Source organism: Setaria viridis, chromosome 4 (genome assembly GCF_005286985.2).
Source record: "Setaria viridis chromosome 4, Setaria_viridis_v4.0, whole genome shotgun sequence".
NCBI lineage: Eukaryota > Viridiplantae > Streptophyta > Magnoliopsida > Poales > Poaceae > Setaria > Setaria viridis.
This window is the reverse complement of record NC_048266.2, coordinates 11,744,645-11,764,625: the sequence shown is the minus strand read 5'-3', so window position 1 is coordinate 11,764,625 and position 19,981 is coordinate 11,744,645. Positions and strand designations below refer to the sequence as shown.

Below are 19,981 nucleotides of genomic sequence, written 5' to 3'. Positions count from 1 at the left end.
CTTTGTGTCCAGGCTCATGTCTCTAGCACGGTTTAGGCTAGGACTAGCACAGTACCACCGTTGAACAATTATTCAGCTTGCTTTTTGTGACTAACGTGGTCCTAGTACTTCCTTACTTCGGCCCCCCTACAACTCCACATATTTCGACTACAGCTTGACAGGTCTTGTTGTTGAGGCACCGATATACTTCATTCCACAGTTGCAGACTTGTTGGTTGCCGTCCCCTCCTGTTGAGCAAGGTAAGAATTGGTAAGAGCTTATGTAATGGGTTGAGAGTGAGCGTCTTGCAGTAGCTACATCTTAATAGTTGTAGGGTTTTTATTTCTTCACCTATTTTCTTATTGCCTTTGTTTCTCTAACCATAACAGGATCAGAGGATAGTCAGCATATGCCGTGTTCTCCCCGCACCAAGGGCATCATACCACATTTTGAAAATCTAGTGAAGGGGCATGTGGAAGGGCTTGATAATGATTTGTAGGTGACAAATGAGAAGAATGGGCAGTTGGAGGCCACACAACTTGCCACCAACACCAAGCTTACAGGGTTGGAGACATCGGTCACTTATATTGACAAAAGCCTTGCTACTATTTTGAAGCGCTTTGATGAGATGCATGCCAAAACCACAAATGGGCATGATGGAGAAAATAAGAAGGATGAGCGAGTCGAGGATAATTGGGATGATTATGTTGCTGATACTGAACAAGATGACCAAGACGCTCATGATCGCCGACGGCTACGCACTAATTGTAGAGGTATGGGTGGTTACCGATGACGCGAGGTACATAACAAGGATGATGCTTTCAGTAAGATAAAATTTAAGATACCTCCTTTTGATAGAAAATATGATCCTGATGCATACATTACTTGGGAAATTGCTGTTGATCAAAAGTTTGCATGTCATGAATTCCATGAAAATACACATATTAGGGCTGCTACTAGTGAGTTTACTGATTTTGCTTCTGTTTGGTGGATAGAACATGGCAAGAAAAATCCTAATAACATGCCACAAACTTAGGATGCTTTGAAACGGGTCATGTGAGCTAGATTTGTTCCTTCTTACTAGGCACGTGATATGTTAAATAGGTTGCAATAATTGAGACAGAGTGCTAAAAGTGTAGAAGAATATTATCAAGAATTACAAATGGGTATGTTGCGATGTAACTTAAAGGAGGATGAGGAACTTGCTATGGCTAATTTTTTGGGTGGTTTAAACCGTGAAATTCAGGACATCCTTGCTTATAAGGATTATACTAACGTAACCCGTTTGTTTCATTTTGCTTGTAAAGCTGAAAGGGAAGTGTAGGGAAGACGTGCTAGTACCAAGGCTAATATTTCTGTAGGAAAATCTACATCATGGTAGCCGCACATGACTACCTCCTTGACCGGACGTGCACCTCCACCCTCTCCTTCCCCGAGTCGGCCGGCACCACCACCTCTCTCCAGCGACAAGCAACGTGCAACTTCCACAAATTCAGCAACCAAGACTGCGTAGAAACCAGCCACTAGTACCTCTTTGGTTGCATCCAAGGGTAGAACAAGAGATGTTCAATGCCATCGATGCAAGGGCTTTGGACACGTGCAGCGTGACTGTCCTAGCAAATGTGTTTTGGTGGTCAAATAAGATGGTGGGTATTCCTCTGCTAGTGATTTTGATGAAGATACACTTGCCTTCGCTTGCTGCTGACCATGCAGGTAGTAAGGAACAACCAGAAGAGCAGATTGGTGCAGAGAATGCAGATCATTATGAGAGCCTCATTGTGCAGCGTGTGCTTAGCGCACAAATGGAGAACGCGGAGCAAAATCAGCGGCATACACTATTCCAAAAAAAGTGTGTCATTAAAGAGCGTTCGTGCCGTTTGGTAATTGATGGAGGTAGCTGCAACAACTTGGCTAGCAGCGATATGGTGGAGAAGCTTGCACTTACAACCAAACTGCACCCACATCCTGTTAGGTTACGAGGTAGGCTACGCTAGCGCAAAATAAAATTTTCTACCACGTAAACTAGGAAAACTGCCGTATATGGATCACGGGATTACCACTCGACGCACTGGTGCGGAAGATGTAGAATCGCATCGGGGCGGCGAAATCGATCAGCGTAGTCGATCACGTCGACGTCGAGCAGCTCCTCAGCAGCTCGTCCACATGCAACAAGGTCGTCCTCGCACCGCAGCTCATCGTCAGCTCGTCGTGGCTCATCGGCGGCTCGTCATGGCTCGTTGGCGGCTCGTCGGTGGCTCGTCCAAGTGCTGCAAGTGCAACACCTCCAAGGTATCCACACGTGCAGGGAGGAAGTGTCGCAAGCTGGACTGCTAGGTCCGTGAGTTGCAACAGGGTGAGGGCGTGGGAGGTGCGGCAGATGTGTTTTGGCCAAAAGGTGTAAACCCTAGGACGCCCCCACCCATAAATAGAGGTTCTTGATGGGCCTCTGGGTCCGAGGCCCATTAGTACTTCTAAACCTAATCCAACTCGGATCACATCCGAATTGGGCTTCCAGCCCCTTAAGTGTGTGACCCTATGGGTTCGGATACGTATAGACATGGCCCAAGTACTCCTACTCGGCCCAATAGTCGGTAGCGACCTCTAGCAAGACGTGCCAACTCCTATACGCACATGAAGATCATATCAGACGAACCGTCATAACATCATGTATATGCTATTCCCTTTGCCTCATGATATTTGGTCTAGCTTCAAGTCAACCGCTCTTTCTTGATCCTGTGATTGAAATCCCTTTGTAGGTTAACTCTTAACCGTACGTAGCATGGCCATGCATTTTCGGATCCGATCACTCGAGGAGCCCGGAGATATCTCTCTCAATCAGAGAGGGGCAAATCCCATCTTGATTGACCATGTCTCACAGCATGCTTCTTGACAAACCCGAAAACTACTTCTCACGTTGGGTCAGTCCCAGCATATGTCTCTACATATGTCTATAGTATTAGTTTGACATCTCCATGTCCATGACTTGTGAAACATAGTCATCAACTAATACATGTACTAGTCTAATATTCATGTGTGTCCACACATGAACTCCAACTAGGGACAACTTTTAGAATAACCATACAAGTAAAGAGTTCCACATACAATTCACATAATTGCAGATCAATTCAAGTAGCCTTTAATGGATATTCAATGAACACAATATACAAATTATGGATACAATCAGATATCATCATCTCTATGATTGCCTCTAGGGCATACCTCCAACACATCCATATCACATTCGATGGCTCAACAATAGTGGTAAGGTTAACATAATGAGACTGGTACAAATTAATTTTGCTATTGGATCATATCATGACGTTGTTGAATGTGATATTGTACCTATGCAACCTTGTCATATTCTGCTAGGTAGACCATGGCAATTTGATACGGATTGCATGCGTCATGGTAGATCAAATCAGTATTCTCTCATACACCATGATAAGAAAATTGTTTTGCTTCCTATGTCTCCTAAAGCTATTGTGCGTGATGATGTTGCTAAAGCTAAGAAAACTAAAACTGAGAGCGATAACAATGTCAAATCTGTTAGTAGTAAGAAAGATGAGATAAGATTGAAAGGACATTGCTTGCTTGCTACTAAATCTGATATTAATGAATTGGTTGCTTCCACTTCTGTTGCCTATGCTTTCGTATGCAAGGATGCTTTGATTTCGGTTCACGACATGCAACATTCTTTGCCCTCTGCTATTGCTAACATTTTGCAGGAGTATTCTGATGTGTTTCCAAGTGAGATACCAGCGGGGCTGCCACCAATACGAGGGATTGAGCACCAAATTGATCTTATTCCTAGTGCATCTTTGCCAAACCGTGCGCCATACAGGACAAATCCGGAAGAAAGGAAAGAAATTCAATGACAAGTGTAAGAACTGCTCGAGAAAGGTATGTGCGTGAGTCTCTTAGTCCTTGTGTTGTTCTGGTTATTTTAGTACCTAAGAAAGATAGAACATGGCGTATGTGTGTTGATTGTAGAGCTATCAATAATATCACCATTCGATATCGACACCCTATTCCACGTTTGGATGATATGCTTGATGAACTTAGTGGTGCTGTTGTGTTTTCCAAAGTTGATTTGCGTAGTGGGTACCACCAGATTCATATGAAATTGGGAGATGAATGGAAAACTATTTTTAAAACTAAATTTGGTTTATATGAGTGGTTAGTCATGCCTTTTGGGTTAACTAATGCACCTAGTACTTTCATGAGATTAATGAATGAGGTTCTGCTTGCTTTCATTGGAAAATTTGTTGTGGTCCATTTTGATGATATATTGATTTATAGCAAATCTATGGATAAACATATTGATCACTTACATGCTGTTTTTAATGCTTTATGAGGTGCACGTTTATTTGGTAACCATGAGAAGTGCACCTTTTGCACTGATCGAGTGTCTTTTCTTGGCTATGTTGTGACTCCACAGGGAATTGAGGTTGATCAAGCCAAGGTAGAAGCTATAATGGGGATGTCCTGTACCAAAGACTATCACATAAGTGTGAAGTTTTCTAGGACTTGCTAGATTCTATCGCCGTTTTGTGAAGGATTTCAGCACCATTACTGCACCTTTAAATGAGCTTACAAAGAAGGGAGTGCCTTTTAGTTGGGGTAAAGTATAAGAGAACTCCTTCAACATGCTGAAAGATAAGTTGGCATATGCACCCTCCTCCAACTTCCTAATTTTAATAAGACTTTTGAGCTTGAATGTGATGCTAGTGGAATTGGATTGGATGGTGTTTTGTTACAAGAAGGCAAACCTGTTGCGTATTTTAGTAAAAAATTGAGTGGGCCTGTTCTGAATTATTCTACTTACGATAAGGAATTGTATGCTCTTGTTCGCACATTAGAAACATGGCACCATTACTTGTAGCCCAAAGAGTTTGTTATTCATTTTGATCATGAATCTTTGAGGCATATTCGTAGTCAAGGAAAATTGAACCGTTGATATGCTAAGTGGGTTGAATTTATTGAATCTTTTCCTTATGTTATTAAGCACAAGAAAGGGAAAGAGAATATTATTGCTGATGCTTTGCCTAGGAGGTATACCTTGCTGAATCAACTTGATTACAAAATCTTTGGATTAGAAACAATTAAAGACCAATATGTTAATGATGCTAATTTTAAAGATGTGTTGCTGCATTGTAAAGATGGGAGAGATTGAAAAAATTCATTGTTAGTGATAGGTTTGTGTTTAGAGCTAACAAACTATGCATTCCAACTAGCTCCGTTCGTTTGTTGCTGCTGCAGGAAGCGTATGGAGGTAGCTTGATGGGGCATTTTGGAGTCAAGAAAACGGAGGACATACTTGCTGGTCATTTCTTTTGGCCAAAGATGAGAAAAGATATGGAGAGATTTGTTGCTTGTTGCACAACATGTCAAAAGGCTAAGTCACGGTTAAATCCACATGGTTTGTATTTGCCTCTTCCTGTTCCTAGAGCTCCTTGGAAAGATATTTCTATGGATTTTGTGCTGGGTTTGCCAAGGACTAGGAAGGGACGTGATAGTGTGTTTGTGGTTGTTGATGGGTTTTCTAAGATGGCGCATTCCATACCCTGTCATAAAACTGATGATGCTACTCATATTGTTGATTTATTCTTTCGAGAAACTGTTCGTTTGCATGATGTGCCCAACACAATTGTTTCTGATCATGATGCTAAATTTCTTAGTCATTTTTGAAAGACTTTATTGGGAAAACTAGGAACTAAGTTTTTATTTTCTACTACATGCCATCCTAAAACTGATGGTCAAACTGAAGTTGTCAAAAAAACTTTATCTACTATGTTAAGGGCTGTTTTAAAGAAGAACATTAAGATGTCGGAAGATTGTTTGCCTCATATTGAATTTGCTTATAATCGTTGGCTGCATTCTACTATAAAGATGTGCCCATTTCAGATTGTATATGGTTTCTTACCTCATGCTCCTATTGATTTGATGCCTTTACCATCTTCTGAAAAACTAAATTTTGATGCTACTAAGCATGATGAATTGATGTTAAAACTCCATGAAACAACTAAAGAAAATATAGAGTGTATGAATGCTAAATATAAGTTTGCTGGTGATAAAGGTAGAAAGGAACTAATATTTGAACCTAGAGATTTGGTTTGGTTGCACTTGAGAAAGGATAGGTTTCCTGGATTGAGAAAGTCTAAATTGATGCCTAGGGCTGATGGACAATTTAAAGTGTTAGAGAAAATTAAGGATAATGCATATAAGCTCGATCTGCCTGCAGATTTTGAGGTTAGTCCCACATTTAACATTGCAGATTTGAAGCCATATTTGGGAGAAGAAGAAGATCTTGAGTCGAGGACGACTCAAATGCAAGAAGGGGAGGATAATGAGGACATCAACACAAACAATACATCCACGCCGACACGAGTACCAGTTTCTACGCCGACACAAGTACTAGTTTCTGGTCCTATTACTCGCGCTCGTGCTCGTCAACTTAATCATCAAGTAAGTTCACTCTTAAGTTCCTGTCCATCATATTTAGACCATGGAGATACATGCACTCTTGTTTTGGTTAGGAACCAAGGAGAAGACCGAAAGGGAAAAGGACTCGCGCAGGCTGGATTCTGACTCCAGGACAGCACCAACTTGTGATGGTCACATCGGTAACATACGAACTTGGATTGGGGGCGTTCAAGTACTTCACGGATTCGTTATGAAGTCCATATCTGGTCTGAGGCGGCCGCAATGACCGAATTACTATCGAGAGGTTTTCTGTCCAAAGGTGCTGAGTCACTTTTGAGCTCAGCCTCAAGGCGCTCTACCTTCAGACGATAATACTTGACCCGCCGAGTCCCTTTCACCACCTTCCACGTACGGGCAGCTAGATTCTATTTACACTTCAACATTGAGAGTTCTGCAAGGAAGCTTAGATTTAAACACAAGTTGGTAAATGTACTTACAAACAGCAGCTCGCCGGCATCCAGGGACATTTTCCGCAGCATGTAAAGGTGTTCCTTATCGAGCGCTGCGTCCTCTCCCACATCCGTGTTGGAGAAGTCCTCGGGGTCAGACTCTTCATGAATCACACCAAGGTCAATCTCCTCAGTGGACCTCTTTGGCGGCAGGTCATCCCTGGGCAGCTCCCCTTGTTGAGGCTCAGTTCTGGCATCTTCATCAGCCTTCTTCTCAACCTCGGGGTTGACCATGGTGACGTTTTCAGCCTTGGAGCCAACTTCACCTTGTTGCGGTGTTGGAGTCGGTGCAACATCTTCGGTGTGATGATCTTCACCAGCTCCGACCTCCGCAGGTGGTGGCTGCTCCTCGGTGTGACCGCTGGTCGCCTCGGTCTGGACTAAGCAGCTGGTCAGCTGAACAGCCACCATCATCAGATAGCATGGCGGTCCTGCATCGGCAGCACAATAAGAAATTCACACAAGCTAGTCGGCAACCATGATTGCAACACGGATAGTATAAGCAGGCAGCACTTACAGGGTGTTCTTCTTCTTCACTCCGTACTTGGGGTACAATGGTGGAGGCGGCGCTGTTGTATCCTCACTGGGCGCGCCGCGGATCTTCGCCTTCAGCGCCTCCTTGATGTGCGCCACGTCAGCCGCGGTGGTCTCCTGGAGCTCCGACTCCCTCTTCTTCACCGGTGGGCTTGGTGTGTCGGACTCCGCTTCACTGACCAACTTGGGGGTGAGGGTCATGCTAGGGGCAGCCTTCTCCTCCTCCTTCCCCTTCTTGCCGACCATCTTCCTCTTCGTGAAGCTCGACTTCTGAGATTTAGAGGCGGGCTGCTTTTGCATGGCCTACCATGTCCGACGCCCCACTGGTGCAGCGTCTGAGCCCCAGTCGGCACCCTTCGTTACGCCCTCGTTCGACCCAAACGAAGAGTCCGAGTCCCACTGAAGGTCGACGGGTGGCGTAGCGGGCTCTTCAGCCGGGCAGATCTTGGGTCTTCTCACTTTGACCCCTCCAGGTAGTAGTGCCGGGCAAAAATATACGAATGTGTCATCTTGGTCAATCACTGCTTTACTCACAAACATCACAAATAAATATGTGGTACATCAAATCAATGCTGAGGATAATATTACCGGATTGGATGGTGGCCTCTTCAACGAGAAAGCTTTGGGGATGTTCTTGTTACTGATCCGACCCTTGAAGAACTTTGCGCTGGACCTCCCGAGTCGGATCTTCTAGACCCAAGTACTCATACCCCGGGTGCACTTGATGCTTGATTGGTTGGGTCAGCTCTTACAGAAGTTGACACTGATGGCCTCGGCTATCAGTCCATGAGATTTCAGATCGGCGATCTTTGCCAGCAGCTCATCCACCTAGACCTGCTCCTCCGAGGTCGGCTGGTTTGACCACTTGGGCACTACCACTAGCCTGAACCCTGTGTGTGGCGGCAGCTCAAGCCGCTGATTGGCAATGATGAACCATTCACTATGCCAACCTTTGTTGGACTCCTTCAGCTGCAGATCAAAATACTCTTGCACTTTCTTAGGCCGCAGCGAGAATCCACAATCCCCAACAACCTGACCCTATTTCCCCTTACTAATCATGGGCTTCAGATGGTACAGGTACCTCCAGAGACCAAAATGTGGGGGGATGCCCAAGTATGCCTCACACAGGTGAATGAAGACAACAATATCCAAGATTGAGTTTGGATTTAGATGTACCAGATCAATCTTGTAGTAGTGCAAAAGACCTTGGAAGAAGTATCCACACGGGATCCTAAATCTGCGCTCGAAGAACGGCGCGAAGACCACCGTCTCTGCCATGTCCTCCGACGGAAAATCTTAGCCGGCAGTGGGCTTCCACTCCAGCAACGCCAGCGGCCCGAGGAGGCCCCGGTTGACGAGGGCTTGGATGCGCTTGTGATGACCGACCCCAAATCTCATGAGTTAATCTTAATCCGAGTCCCAAATCCCCTACCTCAGCTCCCCGAGTTGAAACGCTCAACCTCCAGTCCCGTCCTGACCCCTGAGATCCGACCCCTCTTCGCTGGCTCTCCAGTCCCGACCCCGCCGACCCCAACTTACCCGCCAGATCCTTCTAAGTCTTCCCGCAACGTCTTTCTCCCAATCTGAGCAGTGGACCAACCAAGACTGACCGGTGGACCCATGAAATCTTTCTCCCAGATCTCCCACGGCAGACGCACTCGAGTAGCCTGCCCGCCTCAGAGCTTCACCGCCACGTGGCTCAACTTCTCCGACACCCTCCGCTCCGCCTCGTCGCTGGCCACGACCGGATGGATTCTCGTGCCCCTTTCCCCAATCGCAGCGGAAGCTCCTCTGCTACCCTTTCTACAGTACCTCGAAGCCTGCGCCCATCATCACCCTGCCGGACCCCCGGCTGCGGAGCCCGACGCCTCCCATCTTTTCTGCCGCATCTCCACCGTCGCGCCACCCCAGACACGCTACGCGACGATTCCTCCTCCGCCAACCCAGACCACGACCGCGACAGCGCCTTTTTCCGCCCTGTCAGAGTTACGCTCCCAACAATCTGTTGCTCCGCGCTCGCCCGCACGACCGCAGCTGCCTGTCTTCTCACCTGTGCGCCCTCGCTTCTAGCGCCGTCTCCCCGGTCGCTTCCATTAGATCCACCGCACGACGACGCCCGCCTCCGCCAAATCTCAACCACCGGCAAAACCGCGCCTGCGCCGCCCCGTCCCTGGTGCCCAATGACCGCCAGTGCCATCCCTAAAGCCCTGCTCCGCCGCACCGCTGCTCAATCTCCACCCCGGTAGAGCACTCATTCGCTTCTTCCCGATCTTCGCGCCGCTCCAACCTTCTCACTCTTCCGCGCAGCTATAAAAGGGAATGCCAGAGCTCCGCCGGAGTCCCCTTCGCCATCGCTGCCCTTCCGCCTTGCTCTCTGTTTCGTGCTCAAAGCGCTACCGCCTAAGTCCCTGAGGAACTCTCCTCTCCGCTCCACGCCGTTGTTCCCCCAATCCACCCAGGCGCTTGCTCCTCCGTGCTGTGCAAGAGCTTGCTTGTGGTCCACAAGAAGCACCGCCGCCGTCGGAACCCTGCCAGACCTCGCCGCTGTCCAAGCTCCAGTTCTTCCACCAAGTCTGCTCTTTTCCGACCCCAAGCTTCACCTATAAGACGAAGGTAAGCTGCCGACCCTTTTCCGCCTCGTCCGACCCCTTCTATCCGCCTGACCCCTGTTCCGTCTCGCCTGACCCCTGTTCCGTCTCGCCCGACCCTATCTGTGTCCCTGACCTTTCTCCGCCTCACCCGAGGGCTCGGCTGTATCTTTTTCTTTAACCCGAGGTTATACGTGTAAAAACGGGGACTTCTCGGCGTTAAGTCTGAGGACCCCCAACACATCTATTCCTCTAGTCTAAGGGTCAGATCATCAGCTTCCTTCCATTCGACCCTTTTTCCTTGTTCTTCTCCAACCCAAGCGAACTTCCCCATCTTTTTCCGTAGATATGCTACAAAGCTTCTGAGCTAGAACTTGCAAGTGTTGCTGTTGAAATATCTATCTAAATGCTAACTCTTGCATTGCATTTCCTGTAGCGTTGCATCTCACCGACGGTGTCTACGAGTTGTACCCGGCACCAGAAGACGAAGCCGCAGCAGAGCTCCCGCCTCCAGAAGCCGAAGCCGTCCAAGCAGAAGAGCAGTTTCCCTCCTCCTCGTTCGAAGGCAAGCCCCGGAGCATGAACCCTAGTTTCCCAAACTTGCGCATGCCTTCTATTCCTTGTTTTTGCATTTACGTATAGGAGTTGCTTGAAACCGTAGATGCATGACTTAGTTCCCTGATCTGAACACTAGCTGTTGGACCGAGTAGTTGTCATGCTTAATAGGAAGCGGTAAAAGCCGAGTGATTTCCTGTCACTCGCGAGTTGTAAGAGTTGGCTGTTTCCTTTCCGTTACAACTATAAGGACGATGGACGGGGCAGGGTTTTGGTTAACTCTTTGGTGGTCGGCTAATCGCCCCGTCTGTCTATGGAACTTGTTAAGGCCCGACAGTGGTGGTGTTTGTGATCAAGTGTTTGAAAGTACTAACCTCATACTTATTATGGGATGAGGAAGCCGAGTACCGGATTGAACCTAGACGTGAGCGGTCGCCCCATTGTCCTTGGAACGGAGTTTCCCCTGCGGCCGCACGTGGTGGCAAGTGTGGTCACAGAACGGCAGAGGCCGGGTCTGTGGAACATTGCACCAAAGGAAATGGGCCCGACACGGGTTAGGGGATTGATGGGGAAGGCCGACACAGGAAGCGACCCTCGGTGGTGCGCGGATGTCGTGAGGTTAGGTTCACCATGCATGGTTAAAGAACTCGAATCGATTCGTCTGCCTCTCACAGTTTGAGACTGCTTGATCGCTATGCTACACTGAGTAATAAAGGAATCTGATGATGACATAGTCTTGATGATGATATATGTACCTTTTGGTTGGTTCTATGTTTGCTTAGAGTAAGTTGCTAACTTAGACCGGATAATGAACTTAGAATCGGAGCTAAAACTTGAAAATCAGGATCTACTTAGTGCTTCTTGGCAAACAAACCCCTCAGCCAAAGAGCCTTGCATGTCTAGAAGTGGTGGAGTAGTTACTCCCGGTCGGTTAAGTCTTGTTGAGCTTAGTAGCTCAGCCTTGTTGTGGCTTTTCTTTTCAGGTGAAGTTGCTGCTCCCGAGCCTTCTTCTGTTGGCACTTGGCCACCCCAACTCCCTCCGGGTTGGACGGTTGAGTGGGCTCCCTCCTCGAACGGCGAGGAGAGCGATCACTGACGTCTTGGCTGGCCTCACCAAGGACGTCCGACCCATGCGCTTAGCTTCCGCTTGTTTACCTTCTGTTGTTTTCTTCTAAACCTTGTAAAACTCTGATGTTGTTTTATGGCCGAACTAAATGGTTAAGTTGGTTAACTCAGTGGACTTGTTGTATTCTCTAGAACCGCTCACCTTCGTGTGAGTTTGCTAACTCGGTCCTGATCAAGTGGTTAAATCGGATGAAATCCGATGGCATCTCGAGTTAGCCTGATTTATGCCGGGTGTCGCGTGTTAGGCGACTTAACCGTGCGTCGATTTAGCTAATCCGAGGTGGATCCACCACAACGCTCTTGCATCATCACGGACTTCATCTAGATGGAAGATGGCTCCGGGGCTTTTGCTTGCGCCATTTCTTTGAGCTCCACACCTTGAGATTTAGATCTAATGGAGGTTAGGGTTTTGATGCGCATATGGTGGTGCAGCGGCTCGATCGGCGGCAGCGGAGTGTGCGCAAGCAGAATAAGGACCACGATGGTGCGACCTAGGGTTTGCGAGCGCGGAAGCAAAGTGCTCAGTGGGCTCGAGGTGGCTGCGCTAAGAGTGTTCAAGATAAGAGTGAAACGGCTCTATGACCAATCGAGCTTTTGAGGGGGATGACGGTGTAACTTACGGGTGGAATCTGTGGGATCTCTATTGCACTTTTAATGGCGTGCCTCTATGACTCTGTCAGTCCTCGTCCTCTAGAGTTGGGTGCCTAATTCTACTCGATGCGCCTCCGTGGATCCGCCAATCCTCATCCTCGGGGGCTGGCGCCTAATTTTGCTCAGCGTGCCTCCTTGGCTCCACCAGTCCTCATCCTCGGGGGCTGGGCACCTTATTCTGGTTGGTGTGCCTTCGTGGCTCCGCCAATCCTTAGGGGATGGGCACCTAATTCTACTCAGGCGTGCCTCCGTGGCTCCGCCAGTCCTCGTCCTAGGGAGCTGGGCGGCTAATTCTACTCAGCACACCTCCGCGGCTCTGCCAGTCCTCATCCTCGGGGGTTGGGTGCCTAATTTTAGTCGGCGCGCCTCCGTGGCTTCGCCAATCCTCATCCTCGGGGGTTGGGCATCTAATTCTAGTTAGCGTGTCTTCGTGGCTCCTCCAGTCCTCATCCTCGAGGGTTGGGCGCCTAATTCTACTTGGCGCGCCTCCGTGGCTCCGCCAGTCCTCATCCTTGAGGGTTGGGTGCCTAATTCTGGTCGGTGTGCTTTTGTGGCTCCGCCAGTCCTCATCCTTGGGGGCTGGGCACCTAATTCTACTTGGCACACCTCCGTAGCTCCACCAGTCCTCGTCCTCCAGGGTTGGGCACCTAATTTTGGTTGGCATGCCTCCGTGGCTCCGCCAGTCCTCATCCTTGGGGCTGGACACCTAATTTTACTCGGCGTGCCTCCACGGCTCCGTCAGTCCTCATCCTCGGGGGCTGGGCACCTAATTCTAGTCAGTGTGCCTCCGTGGCTCTGCCAATCCTCATCCTCAGGGGCTGGGCCCCTAATTCAAGTCAGCATGCCTCCGTGGCTCTGCTAGTCCTTGTCCTCGGGGACTAGACGCCCAGTTTCAAGTCATTATGCCTCCGTGGCCCCATAAATCCCCAAAACTAGATGCAGGAACATATTTTTGCTCAGCTACAATTCCTTTCCTTGGAAACATTACTGGTAATACATATTACAAGCGATTGTGAACCGCTCTGGGATAGCTGACATCCCAGGATAAGAAGCCATAATGCAGAAAAACAAAAAAGCATAATACAAGAAAGCTGTGCGACACACTTCCGTAGCGGTGTCCTGGACAAAGTGGCAGGGTTCACGATACAGCCTCCTCACGAGGATTCTTCTAGCATCGTTACCTCCTGACTTCACCGAAGAGACTGCGAAGGGAAGGAGCACCCTGGTTTTCCTCACGAGAATTCTTCTGGCATCACGCTTCTGGGCAGGTGCTACTCTTATAAAAAACTATAAGCTTCAAGCCTACAAGCGCTATTACTAGGGCCATGGCTCTTCGTGCTAAACATTGGTCTATTTATAGCCTGGCCGCTCGCTAAACATCCAAAGTGTTACAGTGGGCTCGTGAGGGTTCACGACAAGGCCCTCCCATAACGATACGATTCTACAGTGTTCACATGATGCTCGGGCTGATCCATAAGTACTGCTAGGAATCTTGAAGTCGCTCAGATGGTACAGTACTCCCGTGAGCAGTCATTTTTGTCGCTTACCTATCATTGCACGAGTCCTTATCTCCAGAGATTTGGACGTGTACTTTTGGTCGGCAGACCTCTGTGGCTGCACCTATCCTTGTGCTCGGGCACTGGGATCTACTTCAAAGGGCAATCTTTTCTTCTTTGACCATTGGAACGATTATCCTAATCACTTCAATGCTCAGGGGCTACTACTACGGAGTGCATCTTGCGATGCCCTCTATAACCTTCGCTTCGACCTGCTGGATGCCAGCATCCATTAACTCGGCAATCGTCTTCGCTCTATGCATTGGCTCTGCATTCACTTAGATTTTCTTCTTTTTTGAGCACTGCGCAGCCTCTCCGTCACCATGACACCATCGCAGCTTCAGCCGACTTCATTTCAAGCTTTAATGTGATGACCTCAAGTTCCTGTTTGCCTACATATCGCTCGGGGGTTTGAGGGATATGAGTACCCCATGGGTCCCTACTGACCAGGTTACTGGCCGAACTTGACAAGTGGGCCCGCCTGACCAGTGCGTGCAGGCTGAGGACATGAAGTTACTTGGAGGACACGTCAAGGCAACAAGACAGACCAAATCTGCTCGGATATTGCGGAACGCGTATTGTAGTCCAACTCATATTACTTTCCATGTAACTACCGAGTAGATTAGATTCAAACTGACTTGCAACTCTTGGTCGTCAAGCCTATATAAGGCGGACAAGGGCACCCCCCGAGAGTATCGATCTGAACATCGAAACTCACATGCAATAGAATCCATCAGCATACAAGATGTAGGGTATTACTCTCTGGAGGCCCGAACCTGTCTAAAATTCCCTGTGTCCTTCATGTTCTCACGATTACCTTCGAGTTCTTGGTTTCGCAATCGCCCTCACCTACAAATCAAGCACTTTGGTAACCCCCTAGTGGACTGTTGGGCTTATAAATCCAATACTAACCCACTATTGTAGAAGAACAAAGACATATCTGCTTTGGATGCCTTGAACCCAAGTTCCTGCAGCTTTGAACTAAGCCTTGAGTACCATGCTCTAGGTGCCTGTTTGAGACCATATAAAGCTTTATTTAACTTGCAAGTATAATTAGACAGACCTTGTTCTTCATAACCAGGGGCTGCTTCATGTAAACATCTTCTTCAAGAAAACCATGTAAAAAGGCATTGTGCACATCAAGTTGCCGCAAACTCCACCCTCTAGATATTGCTATGGACAGAACAACTCTCATGGTAGCAGGTTTAACAGCTCGACTAAATGTATCTTCATAATCTATGCCATGTCGCTGCTTAAAACTTTTTGCAACCAAACGAGCTTTGTATCTATCTAGACTTCCATCAAGTTTTCTCTTAATCTTGTAAACCCATTTACAGTCTATCACGTTTATACCTTTTGAGGAAGAACTAAGTGCCATGTTTTATTCTTCATTAAAGCCATGTATTATGAATCCATTGCCACTTTCCAATTTTTATCATACAAAGCCTCATCTAAATTTTGCGGTTCCCCAGAAGAAGTAAAACACCCATATTTAACAGAACCATTTGTGTATACCTTCTCCTTTCTGATCCCACTTTGTAGACATGTCCTTGGCCTTGTAGGTGCTGGTGCATCCAATTCCTGAGATGCCACAACATCAGTCACCACAAAAGATCCCGCCGGCAATGCTTCCTTGGATGGAGATTTGCCGATCGGACCAGGTGCAGATCCACCAGGACACGTGCTCGAGCTGATTGGTCATTAGCCACCTAGTTTTGTCCCCCCGCAAGCGTAGCAGAAGGCAGCGGGAGCGGGGCGCACGCTCCGGTTGGTGATGTGCCCATAGGAGACTAGCGAGGCGGAGAGGTGGGCAGGACTGGAGAATCCTGCAGGGTACGAGGCAGATCCTGCACGGATCCTGGCACTGCTACAGCCGGAAAACCATGCGAATCAGCTCCTGCACCCGTGCTGCTTTGTCCAGTTCCTCCAGGATTCATATTTGATGTGCTAGGGGCCCTGTTTTCACCAAAACTTTCATCAAAAAACATTAGAGTCATTAGGAGAATTAGCCACATGATCACCTAATTGTTCCTTCTCATGGGGATTGAGAAGATTTGGTGAGAGGAGAGAAATTTCTTCTCTGAGACGAGCACCTCCATTGGGGTGGAGTTTGGAGAAGGGAAGCTCGGTTTCATCAAAGACAACATTCCTAGAAATATATATTCATCCAAATGAGATTTCCAAGCACTTCAATCCTTTGTGGATATTACTATAGTTGAGGAAAACACATTGTTTAGATCTGAACTCAAGCTTGTGTCTATTATATGTTGCACAACCGAAAACCCTTAATGAAGAGTAATCCGGTGTTTGCTTAAAGAGCCGATTCAGAGGAATATCATATTTGAGAACTTTGCTAGGAGTACGACTGATTAAATAAGTGGCAGCTAAGAAAGCTTCATCCTAGAATTTTAAAGGCATCAAGGCATAAGCGAGGAGAGCTAATCTGACTTCTACTATGTGATGGTGCTTGCGCTCAGTAGAGCCATTCTGTTGGTGCGCATGGGGACATGAGATATGATGGGAGATGCCAACTTTCTCAAAGGAGTGGAGCTTTTTATATCCCCCCAATCCGTTTGCATGGTATTTCAATCAAAGAGTCTCTCAACAAGATTTTGGAACTCACGAAACTTCTCAAACACTTCATATTTGAACTTGAGTAAATAAATCCAAGTAAATTTACTATAATCATTAATAAAGCTAACATAGTATTTTCTTCCTCCAATAGAATTGGGAGCAGACCCTCAAACATCAGAATAAGTAACTCCAAAGGATGAATAGAAGTGCTATACAACTTGGAATAAGGTAATTGATGAATTTTTGACTTTTGGCGAGCATCATAAGTAGACTCTTTATTGGACTCAAAAGAACATGGTAAACTATTACTAGAGACCACCCTCGATACATTGGAAGAGGATGGATGACCAAGGCGGCTGTGCCACCTCTCAAAAGTGGGCTTCACGACTCCAAAGGCCTACTTTATTGAATGGGTTGAAGGAAGAGGATAGAGTCCCTTGTGGCACCTCCCTCTAAGGGTTGTGTTCTTCGTGGCCTGATCCTTAATCAATAAATAATCTGGATGAAACTCAAGAAAAATAGAATTATCTCTAGCAAACGATGAACAGAAACAAGATTCTTTACAGCTTGAGGAACGTAAAGAACATTGTTTAGGTGCAAGTTACGAGAGTAAGTAGGGACAATAGTATGACCAATGTGACTAATTTTCATACCTGCACCACTTGTGGTGTGAATCTAATCATTCCCCTTGTACTTGTCATGAATTGAGAGCTTCTCCATATTGCTTGTGATGTGTTCTGATGCGTCAGTATCGATGTACCAGTTTGTATCTATCTCATAGGCATGATTGTAGGCCGCAGCAACAAGCTTTCCATCTACAACATAATTTTCATCGAAGCGGTACCAACATTCAGAGGCAACATGCCCCGTTTTTAAGCATACCTAGCAGAGGGGCGAGAGTTGGAGCTGTTGTTGTTGCGCTGGTGATGCTGGTAATTGTTGAATGGCCGTGAGTTGTCATACCCACGCCCTGCACCCCCTCGTCTGCTTCCACTACCATGGTTGTTGGTGTTGTTGCTGCGTCCTCCACCACGGCTGTGGTCTCCATCACCACGACCTTCTTCGTTGGCGACGTAGGCAAAAGAGCTGGAGCCTCCACCGTGTTGCAGATCAAGCTGGTTTTCAAAGCTGAGCAATTGGAATACAACTCAGCTACCGAAATCGGCTCAACCCTAGTTATCAAAGCAGAGACAATCGGATTGAAGTCGTGGTCAAGGCTGTTCATGATGTAGGTGATCATCTCATCATTGTCGAGTGGCTTGCCTGTAGCCGCGATCTCATCAGCAAATCATCGCATCTTGCCGACGTACTCAGTGATGTTCATCGTGCCCTTCTTCGTTGTAGTCAGCGCGAGATGCACATTCACTGAACGTGCGTGTGTATGGGCATGAACATGTTCACCCCCCTCCCCATGCTTCCTCCGCCGTTGTGGCAGTAGCAACCTCCGCCGTTGTGGCAGTAGCAATCTAGCCAAGGACATCCTTGGTCACAGACGTGAAGATGAATCCCAGGACCTGTTGATCCCGAGCATACCACTCCTCATACATCGGATTGGGAACCTTGAAGATATTGTCTCCCTGCTTCTCGTCGATCTCGGCGGAGGGCGCAGCAATCTTGCTGTTGATGTGGCCTTCTAGACGGGCATCGCGTATAGCAGTGAGCACCTACGCTTACCATAGCGCATGGTTGCTTTTGTTCATCTTCTCTGATATCTGGATGCCGAACAAGGGACGCTGGAGCTTGAAGCCATGGATGCAATCTACCTAGGCGGCAGCAGCTCTAGTTACCATGAAAGAAGTCAGAGGCGCTTTAGCGTGGAATGACGGCCTCTGGCTTGGCGTCAGCTTTGTGTTAATTGTTGTACATAAATCGCACGGAGGAGTTTACATTATACTAGCAAGATGCTCGTGCGTTGCTACGGCGAAACGACGTTACTTAGCGCACAATGTTTTTTATCGTGTCATATAGCGCACCATATTTTTTATCATGTTGCGTAACATTTTTATCGCATTGCTCCGGCAGTTTGTTGCGTGTGCGGTCTCCGCGCGGTTGGATATGGACACGCTCACACGTTGCTCCAGTGATACAGAAAAATAGAGCTCATATGAGATGAAAAATAGAAAAGAAAGGCGTGGACAGGCATAGGATATTATTTAATATTTTTGAGAATTTTTGAGGAATTTTTGGGACAAGGGAAGGGCTCTAGGTAAAAAGACGTGTGCACTTACCGGGTGCACCTAGCGATTTCTTGGTGGCTGACACAGTGAGCGGGTGGGGACTGATGCTGGCACTATTTCGAGGAACCTCCCCCTCTTCTCTCCTTTTATCACCCGAACCCCTTTCTCTTTACAATATGGACTGCGGGTTGATTTCTAAAAACTTCAGGGGCTTTTCTGAAAAATAGGATGACGGACGAAAATAATGTGGCAGAGACGTTACTCGTTTCACCTTTAACACCCTCCCTTTGCACTTTTTAGCAACCGAGCCCCCCGTCTCTTCAAAAGTGGATTGCGGGTTGATTTCACGAAACGTCAGGGGTTTTTTTGCAAAATGAACACGACGGACGAAAATCTAGGCAGAGGCATTACTTGCTTTAATAATAGGTAAAGATAGTCCAAAGAGTCTAGTCCGGCCAGGATCTAATTTACAAGATTTTCTAGTTACAAAATTATACAACAAGATAGCAAACAACTCTATCTACAACTGCCTAGCGAACCAAATCTCGTTTGAACTGATTACAATCTAAACCAACAATATCTAACAGCTCCATGTTTACCTGATCTCACCTTTCGTCCTGTCTCACTTATCTCAGTCTGTTCAGCAGGGCGCTGCTCGCCCCGGCGGTGGCCCCGCGTGGCTGTCCCCGGGCACACCAGCCCGCCGCCACGACCGTCGCCCGGCCGGCACACCTGCAGTGATCACCCACATGCTGCCGTGCCACCACCCTGTGCTCGTGCCTCCTCATCTCACGTGCACCCAGGCGCTCTCGGCCGCAGCCTCCCTGTCTGATCCGTCCCCCTCCGCTCCGCGCGACGTTGAGCTGGCGCCCCGAGCTTCGGCCCACGCGATGCCTACGCGAGCTTTTCCCTTTTTCTGTTTTGCAATATCATTTATATGTGTGGATGCAAATGCTTGTGATGAGCATATGCGAATTTTGCGAATTTAATTGGATACAACTCATAGAGACAACTAAATTATGAGAAACTTGAAGATAATAAATTCCGTTCATCATGACTTGAATGTTTACCACATGTCATATGATTTGATCATGTCCCCATATGTGCTATAATTTTAATCTGAATTCCTTGTTTTTTGTTCGATACAGGCTTGGATTTTTATTAGTTTCTTGCTTAACTATGTAGATGGCGGACAGGAGCTGGATGTATCTTCACAACCAAATATAATTACTCTGCCATAATGAGTACTTACATACTAGATACAAAGTATAAAGAGAGGATTAAAGGAGGAATGCTCACTCAAGGATGCA

The 19,981-nt window shown here is 47.3% G+C and overlaps 1 non-coding gene across 1 annotated transcript; it reads right to left on the bottom strand.

Annotated features, from left to right (window-relative positions):
* Nucleotides 1-17,614: 17,614 nt before the first annotated feature.
* Nucleotides 17,615-17,752, bottom strand: LOC117854373 (small nucleolar RNA Z247). The gene has a single exon (XR_004640297.1). It is a non-coding gene; the product is annotated as a small nucleolar RNA Z247 (small nucleolar RNA).
* Between the last annotated feature and the right edge of the window lie 2,229 nt (nt 17,753-19,981).